We start from the raw sequence: 10389 nt of genomic DNA, 5'->3' as shown, positions 1-10389 counted from the left end.
CACCATACCCTTGACGCGCTTTTGCAGCGTCATCACCTCGTCGGACGACGCCCAATCCAGGCCCTTGTTGATCCAGGATGTAAGCTGCATTGGAGGCTCGGGCTTAAATTTAGGAGGGGTGGCCCATGTGGTGTCATGGGGTTCCGTGATATAGAACCACCCCTGTTGCTTCACGGTCTCCACAAAGGTACCCTTGGGCCAGGTAACGTTGGGGAGTTTGCTCACCATGGCGCCGCCACACTCCGCGTGTTCACCGCCAACCACTTTTGGCTTCACATTGAAGACCTAGGAGATGCGGAGGAATGCCTCACACACGACTATAAATGCTGAGATGTTGAGGAAGGAATTTGGGGCTAGATCGTGGAAATCTAGCCTGTAGTAGAACATGAGGCCACGAATGAAAGTATGGAGGGGAAACCCTAATCCACGAAGGAAATGGGGGGTGAATAGTACCCTCTCATTAGGCCCCGGGGCGGGGATGATCTGCTTTTTTGCGGGAAGCCGGTGGGCGATTTCCTTACCCAGATACCCCGCTTCCCGGAGTTCCTTGATGTTTCCCTCCATAACGGAGGAGGCCATCCACTTGCCCTGCGCTCCAGATCCAGACATGGCTGGAGTGCTTTCTGGCAGAAAGGGTTGAATCTTGAGGGCTGGAGCTCGAGGGCGGATGAGCCGAGGAGGGAGAAGGCGTGGGGTTAAAAGACGGATCCTTATCCTCTTATAAAGGCAGTGAAATCAAGCGCCCCCTCATAAGCCTTAAACCTCGCCTGTTCCCAAGTGGTCGTGCGAACGTCACGGTTGGATTACCCAAACCCGTATTGATGAGAATCCCGTGATAAGGGGACACGATCTCTGCTTTGACAAGACGCATCAATGGTCGTGTCTCGAAGTGCGAAGCAGAGGCTGTAAAACAGTTCAGAATAAAAACCAGTCCAGAACATAATGTCTCGCTGAAAAAGTTGCCTATGGACGTAACTTATTCTGTTTTAAGTATTTTTGCCCTTTCACCTTAGGGTTGTAATTGTTAAACAGGGCCGGATACAGATCTTATATGTGGAAGAATGCTTTGGAGTATTCGGAGAAGGAACCCGCCTTGCAATGTCGAAGACAATCTGCGCACCGGATATGTCGTCATTGAAGCCCGGTTTAGGGGCTACTAAGGGAGTCCTGGATTATGGGGTCCTCAAGGAGCCGGCTTATGTGACATGGGCCAGACTGATGGGCGTGAAGATACAAGACAGAAGGCTTTCTCCCATACCCGGATGGGATTCTCCTTTGCGTGGATGCCAAGCTTGGCGGCCGGATGTGTAGTTTCCTTCCTTTGTAAACCGACCTTGTATAACCCTAGCCCCCTCCAGTGTCTATATAAACTGGAGGGTTTAGTCCGTAGAGGAAATCAATACAGGCTAGACATCTAGGGTTTAGCCATTATGATCTCGAGGTAGATCAACTTTTGTAATCCCTATACTCATCAAAGTCAATCAAGCAGGAAGTAGGGTATTACCTCCATTAAGAGGGCCCGAACCTGGGTAAACATCATGTCCCCTGCCTCATGTTACCATTGATCCTTGGACGCACAGTTCGGGACCCCCTACCCGAGATCTGCCTGTTTTGACACTGACAATAACCAAGGCACGCGGAGACGATGATGTATCCCAAAGTTCACACCCTTGCGGATGCTAATCTCTGTTTGGAGTGGCGTGGAGGCACAATGCTCCCCAAGAAGCCACCAGGGCCATCGTAATCTCCACACGCCCTCGCAGAATACACGATGCCGTGATTCCACTAAGGGACCCTTGAGGGCGGTCACCGAACCCGTACAAATGGCAACCCTTGTGGGCGGTTACCGAACCCGTACACTTTGGCAACCCTTGGGGTGGTCACCGGTACCCGTCAAATTGCTCGAGATGATCTCCACAACCTAATTGGAGACCCCTGACGCTTGCCTGGAGCTTTACACCATAATGATTGAGCTCCAAACACCACCAACCGTCTAGGGTGCCCAAGCACCCAAGAGTAATAAGCTTCTCAACTTGAAACTTCCACGTATCACCATGGAGAACTCAAACTGATGCATCAAATGCAATGGCAAGGGCACACGGAGTGCCCAAGTCCTTCTCTCCCAAATCCCACCAAAGCAACTAATGCTAGGGAGGAAAATGAGAGGAAGAACAAGAAGGAAAACACCAAGAACTCCAAGATCTAGATCCAAGGGGTTCCCCTCACATAGAGGAGGAAGTGATTGGTGGAAATGTGGATCTAGATCTCCTCTCTCTTTTCCCCCCAAAACTAGCAAGAATCCATGGAGGGTTTGAGAGTTAGCAAGCTCGAAGAAGGTCAACAATGGGGGAAGAACACGATCTCAAGAGATAAAGTTCAATGGGGAAGAAGACCCCCTTTTATAGGAGGGGAAAAAATCCAACCGTTGTCCCCATTCACAGCCCGCAGCGGGCAGTACTACCGCTCAAGCGGGCGGTACTACCGCTCAAGCGAGCGGTACTACCACTGGCCGCATCGGTACTACCGCTCGGCCCAGTGGTACTACCACTGGGACCTCGCACAACGCCTAAGGGAGAAGGAACAAAGAGGAGGGTCATTGAGCGACACTAGTAGCGGTAGTAGGGGTGGTACTACTGCTTACAATCGGTACTGCCGCTGCTACTGCCATTGAACCCGATACGAGACACGCAGGTCTCGAGTCGAGGTGGCACTAGCGCAGAACCGGAGCCGTACTACCGCCTGTGGCTGTGGGCGGTACTACCACTATGAAACAGCAGTACTACCTCTTATGGCTTTCAGCGGTACTGCCGCTCCGGGGCCGCGGTACTACCGATGGCGCCTCCCTTATGCCACTTCCACGAAAACAAGTATACGCCATGGAAAACTAGAACTGCCACAACTTCTGCAAATGAGCTCCGAATTGAGAAAACTCAAGCTAATTGGATAGAAGACGACGAGTAGCATCAAAACAGCGAAGATCCGGCATAACCTCCAACATCGAAAGCATCATTGAAGATGCATGTGAACTCCATTTTCGATGAACTCGAGCCTGTCATGAAGATGACCAAGCTCTAAAATTCACAAAGAGAAACACCAAACAAGAACCAAGAAAGATGATGCAAGGACGCAATGGTTTGAGCTCTCAATGAACGATAAGATCAAGCTACTCATCGAGAGCCCCCCTTGATAGTACGACAACTGGTCCTATAACCCAGTCTCTCAACTACCACCATGAGACCGGTAAAACATAAACCTATCAAGGGCAAACCTTTGCCTTGCACATAATCCACTTGAGCTATATGATGACGATCTTGTCCTCCTCAAGATGGACCACCTTTCTTGATTGTGTTCGGTCGATGAAGACCAGTTGATTGCTCCCCCATAAACCACTATGGGTGAGACACTCTTCGGCACATCTTCACAAGTCCATTGTCACCACAATGGACAACAATCTTCAAGCACTTGATCTCTTCGTGATGCTCCACTTGAACTTGCACACGGCAATCTTGATGACGATCACCACTTGATGTCATCCTCTTCATGGGTTGTATGATATCTTCCTCTTGATGCAAGCCCATGGACACATACCTAACCCCACATAGAACTCTCACATAGACCATGGGTTAGTACACAAAGCATAATGGACAATGCTTACCATACCATGGGATCACTTGATCCCTCCCGGTACATATTCTATGCTTTGTGAGTTGATCAACTTGATTCACTCTTGACTTAGTCTTGATCAACCTTGAATCTTTCCAACTCTCTTCATTTGGATGATGCCTCGAAGGTAAACATGAATGATCACACAATCTTCTTCTTCAACACATGCTTGCAATAAGCTCAACTCTCACATGACTAATCTTTGGGTAATTCCTTGAATAGCACCTTGGCCAACACATAAAATCCTTGAAACTAACAAATGGACTTCAAGACAAGCCTATGGACAAATCCTTCAAATATAACTCAAGGCAACCATTAGTCCATAGAGATTGTCATCAATTACCAAAACCAAACATGGGGGCACCGCATGTTCTTTCAGAGAGGTAGAAGGCAGCTGTTGTACCTGAACATGTGTGGATCCAATAACAAGTTCGGAGTATTTGTCAGACGAGTAGCCCACCACTGTCAATTTCAGCGTAGAAATGACATTGATTCTTGTTGGACCTTCTTGATCAACTACAAGTAATCTCTCCTGTGAAGGTGTGTCCTCCATGACAATACCGTGGTACACATCTTGTGATGTCTTCTTGCAGCACCAACAACACACATAAATAGTCCAGAGAGTCATGGAGGTGATGTGGAAGCTACTCAACCCATTAATCGCCTGAAGAAAAAGGTACTCGAGTGTAGTACAGCCACGAAGCAGGCCCTCCATGTCACTGTTTGGGAGGCAGACAGTGACGAGCTCGAGGTGCTTCAGTCGTGGTAGAATAAGAGCGGGGCGTCATTAAGGGGGGGGTGGCAGTTCCTAAACTTGGTGACGCGCAGCATGGGCGCGAGGCGGAGCGCGGACGTTGGCAGCGAGCGCATATGCCCATCATCAAAAGTGAGCTCCTCGAGCTGATCGGAACCAGTCGTCAAGCTTGGCTCGGTCCTTGCCGTTGGAACAGGACTTGCCCATGCTAAGGCCTCTGGTTGGGACAGGGTGACTGCATAGGATCTTGGAGAACGCATCCAAGCTTTTGTGATAGCCATTGCAGAGCTCGTGTGTGTCTATGAAGTCGAGAGGGGTGGAGTTCCATAGGGGGTGCCACCGCCGGGTAAGACCGGTTGTCCGTGCCCCATATTTGATTGGGAGGGGGGAGATGATGACTGTCAACATATCATCGAGGAGGCTTCTAATGAAGTCTAGGCCTACTGGAGTCGCTTGCGGTTCTTGCTCGACCTTCCTCTGCTTGTTGGCAGTCCCGTTCTCCACCTCTGGAGTCTCCTTGTTAGTGGCGCTTTCTGATAGAAGTGGGAGTACATGGAACATTTAATTAAAACAGGGCAATAGAAAAGTGTATTGGTAACTAGAAGTTAGTATAGGTAGGAATAAAGTAAGAAAATGGAATAACAATTGGTTTCTTAAATACTGCACAATTTATTTGATATTGTTGGGTAAGTCAACATGCAGATACTTCAAAAGAACACTTACTTCAAACAATGTCTGGACAGATGATATCGTCGGGGAAGTTAGAATATATCTCATGACCAGGCTCTTTTATGTGCAGTGCAATTTTAGTGCCAGCTTATAGTACATAAAACAAATTTCTTTCCAAAGGCCAGTGCCAAAATAGGAGTCACCACGTTCATCAAGTCTTACAGTAGCAACAATTGTAAATCCATGGTTTGTATTCAGTATGACATCCCTGCAGTCTTGATTTATGTAAAGGGAAAGATTGTGTACTACAGATTATGTTGCATAGCAAAGGACATGCTGCAAAAAAATGGTAGGATTGTTAAAGAAAATATGGTAACATGCAAATATGGGCCCAAATTGAAAGAACTGTACAACAATTGAAATCGAAGGACAAAAATCTATAATTAAACAGATAGGGTAAACATGATGTCATGGAAATATGAGAGTAATCGAAAGAACAATACATCATTAATTTGCCTAATATAGAAAGAAGAGGGAAAAAAATCCCCTTTGACGTATATGGTGCATGTGGCACCTTTTATCCAAGTGTAGCAATATTTAGTATATGTTCAGGAAAGTAGGCCATGCCAACCGATTTAGGGTGAGATTGAACATACCGCGCGCATCCTCAAGTAATCTGGTATGGTGAGATGGAACTCCATGGATTTCTGGCGGAGGCCGCAAAGTCCTAATGTGTCCACGCACTGTACACTCTATGAATGAAAGAAAGCCCTCAAATCAGCTCGAATAAAAATGAATTCATTGTGATTTCGGCCGGGTGATTAAAGGAGGCAGACGAACTAGGATAAGAGAAGAGATAATATCTCATTAATTTAGTTACCTTGTTGTCTGTGAGAAAAAAAACCTCAATACGACGGATTCCCCAACCGGGCGGAGTTGGGTCGACCGTGAGCAGCGTCAAGAAAGTTGATGGCGATAGGCGGTGGCAAGCGCCAGTGGCGAAATGTGGTGGGGTTTGCCGGTAGCTTGGCAGCGCCGGCAGGCGGTGAGCTAAGTGGTTGCCGTCGTGATAGGCGGTGCCATGCATAGACGCGGAGGAGCTTGTGCAGGTGTGAATGGGGACCGGAGGGGGTGGTGGGCTGGGTGAGGGTTTTGTGACGTGGGGATGGTGAGGGTTTTCTTTTTTCTTTTTTGAATTTGGTGGTGAGGGTTTTCTGTCCCACAGAGAGTTTCAGAGGCAACGGTTTGCTAGAGGCAACCTTGTGTGATTGACGTAACAGGGAACATGAAAGTCATTGCACATGGTTCCAATTTTGGGAACCGTGTGTGATTGACGTATTACCTCTGTCCTGGTTTATTTGTCCCCTTTATAATTGGTACCAAATTTTGACCAAATATTTAACTAACAAATGTTGACCTGCACTAACATTTTGTCAGTTAAATCTTTGGCAAAATTTAACACAAATTACAAAGGGGACCAATAAACCAGGACGGAGGTAGATTCCATCAACCGAACTGATTGCATCCATATCCCACTTTTATACATAAGTAAATATAGATTAAACCTACTCAGACATAAATAATAAGTGTACACAAGCATAGTTCAACCATAAGTACATAGTTCAACCGTCATTAAGCATACTCAATCATACATAGTTCGATCCCAGATCTCATCTCATCTGCTGGCATGATCCCGAAGCTTCTCCAGGTATTCGGCATACGCGGCGTGCGCCACCCTACAAGAATACTTTTGCTTGAAGGAGCCAACGGCTCATCCTCTTGCATGCGCCAAAACACTTTCATATGCGTCATGAAGCTTTTGGTTGCAAAATTGACATCGATAGCCGTTGTTCCAGGTCCTAATACGCCTGTTATGCATTCCCGCGTAAAGGTCCCTCAGGATTTGCCTCTTGTACCTCTTCTGGCCATCTTCATCCTCGTTGTCCACATCGTCAGACAGCACCTATACAAATAGTAAAAAAAATGTGGCGTCAAATTAATGTTTACAAACTAATACCTAGTGAACATTTGGCTTGCCAAAATTTGGCATCAGATCAATGTTTACATGGCGTGAAGTAGGATTAGGAATTTATGGCTATTTTTTATACATATCCAGAGATTATGGTTCGATTTTTGAGCACAAACGTCTATGTACATACCAATCTTGAAAAAAATAATGGCACAAACATATATGTAGGTCATTCAAAATCAATTGTCAAGTCCTGGCTAGGAATTATTAGCATGAACACTAACCCTAGTCGGATTACTAGCAGAAACCATTTGCATAGATGAAACAACTAATCACTTATCACTTGTACAATTCAAACAACCAATACACTACACGTATCTAACGAAACTTACTCAGATTTCATGGATTGGGAGAACATAACCATAGGATTTCTATTCCAAAAAGGGGGATGCAGGAGTAACCAGAGAAACCCTAGGATCTATTTGACACATAAATGGGTATACTAACCGGTTGTCCGTTGTCCTCGGAGTCGTCGCCGGAGTGGTCGTCGCAGTCGTCGTTGGGGTTATCGGCCGAGTCGTCATCGGAGTCGGTGTGGACCCCCGCCTCCAGTTGTGTGAGTTACATATGACTAATGTTGAGTCCATGGATTATATGCACTCTCACCCTTCCACCATTGCTAGCCTCTTTAGTACCTCGCAACTTTCACCGGTGCATTACACCCACCATATACCTTCCTCAAAACAGCCACTATACCTACCTATTATGGCATTTCCATAGCCGCTCCGAGATATATTTCGATGCAACTTTCCATCGTTCCATTTTATCATGACACGTTCCATCATTGTGATATTCCTTTGCATGATCGTAAGATAGCTAGCATGATGTTTACATGGCTTGTCCTTTTTTTGATGTCATTTGCTATGCTAGATTATTGCACATCCCGGTACACCGCCAAAGGAATTCATATAGAGTCATACCTTTGTTCTAGTATCTAGTTGTAATTTTGAGTTGTAAGTAAATAAAAGTGTGATGATCATCATTATTAGAACATTGGCCCATGTGAGGTTATCAAACTAAAAGAGGCCAAAGAAGCCCAAGTAAAAAAAAAGGAGGCCAAAGAAGCCCACCAAAAAATGAATGAGAGCAAAGAGAGAAGGGGCAATGTTACTATCCTTTTTCCACACTTGTGCTTCAAAGTAGCACCATATTCTTCATGATAGAGAGTCTCATATGTTGTCACTTTGATATACTAGCGGGAATTTTTCATTATAGAACTTGGCTTGTATATTCTGATGATGGGCTTCCTCAAATGCCCTAGGTCTTCATGAGCAAGCAAGTTGGATGCACACCCACTTAGTTAGTTTTTGAGCTTTCATAAACTTATAGCTCTAGTGCATTCGTTGCATGGCAATCCCTACTCACTCACATTGATATCTATTGATGGGCATCTCCATAGCCCGTTGATACGCCTAGTTGATGTGAGACTATCTCCTTCTTTTTGTCTTCTTTACAACCACCATATTCTATTCCACCTATAGTGTTATGTCCATGGTTCACGCTCATGTATTGCGTGAAAGTTGAAAAAATTTGAGAATACTAAAGTATGAAACAATTGTTTGGCTAAAACCAGGGTTCTGCATGATTTAAATACTTTGTGTGATGAAGATGGAGCATAGCCACACTATATGATTTTGTAGGGATAGCTTTGTTTAGCCATAGTATTTTGAGAGGACATGACTGCTTTTATTAGTATGCTTGAAGTATTATTGTTTTTATGTCAATATTAAACTTTTGTTTTGAATCTTATGGATCTGAACATTCATGCCACAATAAAGAAAATTACATGGATAGATATGTTAGATAGTATTCCACATCAAAAATTCTGTTTTTGCCATTTACCTACTCGAGGACGAGCAGGAAGTAAGCTTGGGGATGCTTGATACGTCTCCAACGTATCTATGATTTTTATTGTTCGATGCTATTATATTATCTGTTTTGGATGTTTTATATGCATTAATATGCTTTTTATATTATTTTTGGGACTAACCTATTAACCTAGAACCTGCCAGTTTCTATTTTTTTTCCTTGTTTTTGAGCTTCGCACAAAAGGAATACTAAACGGAGTCCAAACGAAATAAAGGTTCAGATAATTTTTTTTGGACCAGAAGATACCCATGGGACTTGGAGTGCAAGTCAGAAGAGCCACGAGGCGGCGGCAAGGGTGGAGGGCGCACCTTAGGGGGGCGCCCCCCTACCTTGTGGGCCCCTAGGTGACTCCTGACCTAGATCTTCCCCCTATATATTCAGATATATTCCAAAACCCTCAGAAGCATCCACAAAAACACTTTTCCATCATCGCAACCTTCTGTTCCCGTGAGATCCCATCTTGGGGCATTTTCTGGCATCCTACCGGAGGGGGATTCAATCACGGAGGGCATCTACATCAAGTCTATTACCCTTCCGATGAAGCGTGAGTAGTTCACCTCAGACCTACGGGTCCATAGCTAGTAGCTAGATGGCTTCTTCTCTTTCTTTGATTCTCAATACCATGTTCTCCTCGATGTTCTTGGAGATCTATCCGATGTAATACTCTTTTGCGAAGTGTTTGTCGAGATCCGATGAATTGCGGATTTATGATCAGCTTATCTATGAACATTATTTAGATCTTCTCTGAATTTTTATATGCATGATTTGATATCTTTGTATTTCTCTTCGAATTATCGGTTTGGTTTGGCCAACTAGATTGGTTTTTCTTGCAATGGAGAGGTGCTTAGCATTGGGTTCAATCTTGCGTGATTTCACCAAGTGACAAAGTAGGGGTAGCGAGACACGTATTGCATTGTTGCCATTGAGGATAACAAGATGGGGTTTTCATCATATTGCTTGAGTTTATCCCACTACATCATGTCATCTTACTTAATGCGTTACTCTGTTCTTATGAACTTAATACTCTAGATGCAGACAGGAGTCGGTCGATGTGTGGAGTAATAGTAGTAGATGCAGGCAGGAGTCGGTCTACTTGACACGGAGATGATGCCTATATTTCATAATCATTGCCTGGGATATCGTCATAACTTTACGCTTTTCTATCAATTGCTCGACAGTAATTTGTTCACCCATCGTATCATTTGCCTTCATGAGAAAATCCTCTAGTGAAACCTATCGCCCACGGATCTATTTTCCATCATATTAGTTTCCGATCTACTATTTTGCAATCTTTTGTTTTCAGATGTATAAACCAAAAATCCCAAATATATTTTATATTTTGTTTAGTTTTATCTACTCTGCCAGATCTCACCTTTGCAAGTGACCGTGAAGGGATTGGCAACCC

The sequence above is a fragment of the Triticum dicoccoides genome, chromosome 2B (assembly GCF_002162155.2).
Source record: "Triticum dicoccoides isolate Atlit2015 ecotype Zavitan chromosome 2B, WEW_v2.0, whole genome shotgun sequence".
Lineage (NCBI taxonomy): Eukaryota > Viridiplantae > Streptophyta > Magnoliopsida > Poales > Poaceae > Triticum > Triticum dicoccoides.
Note: the sequence above shows the minus strand (reverse complement) of the source record.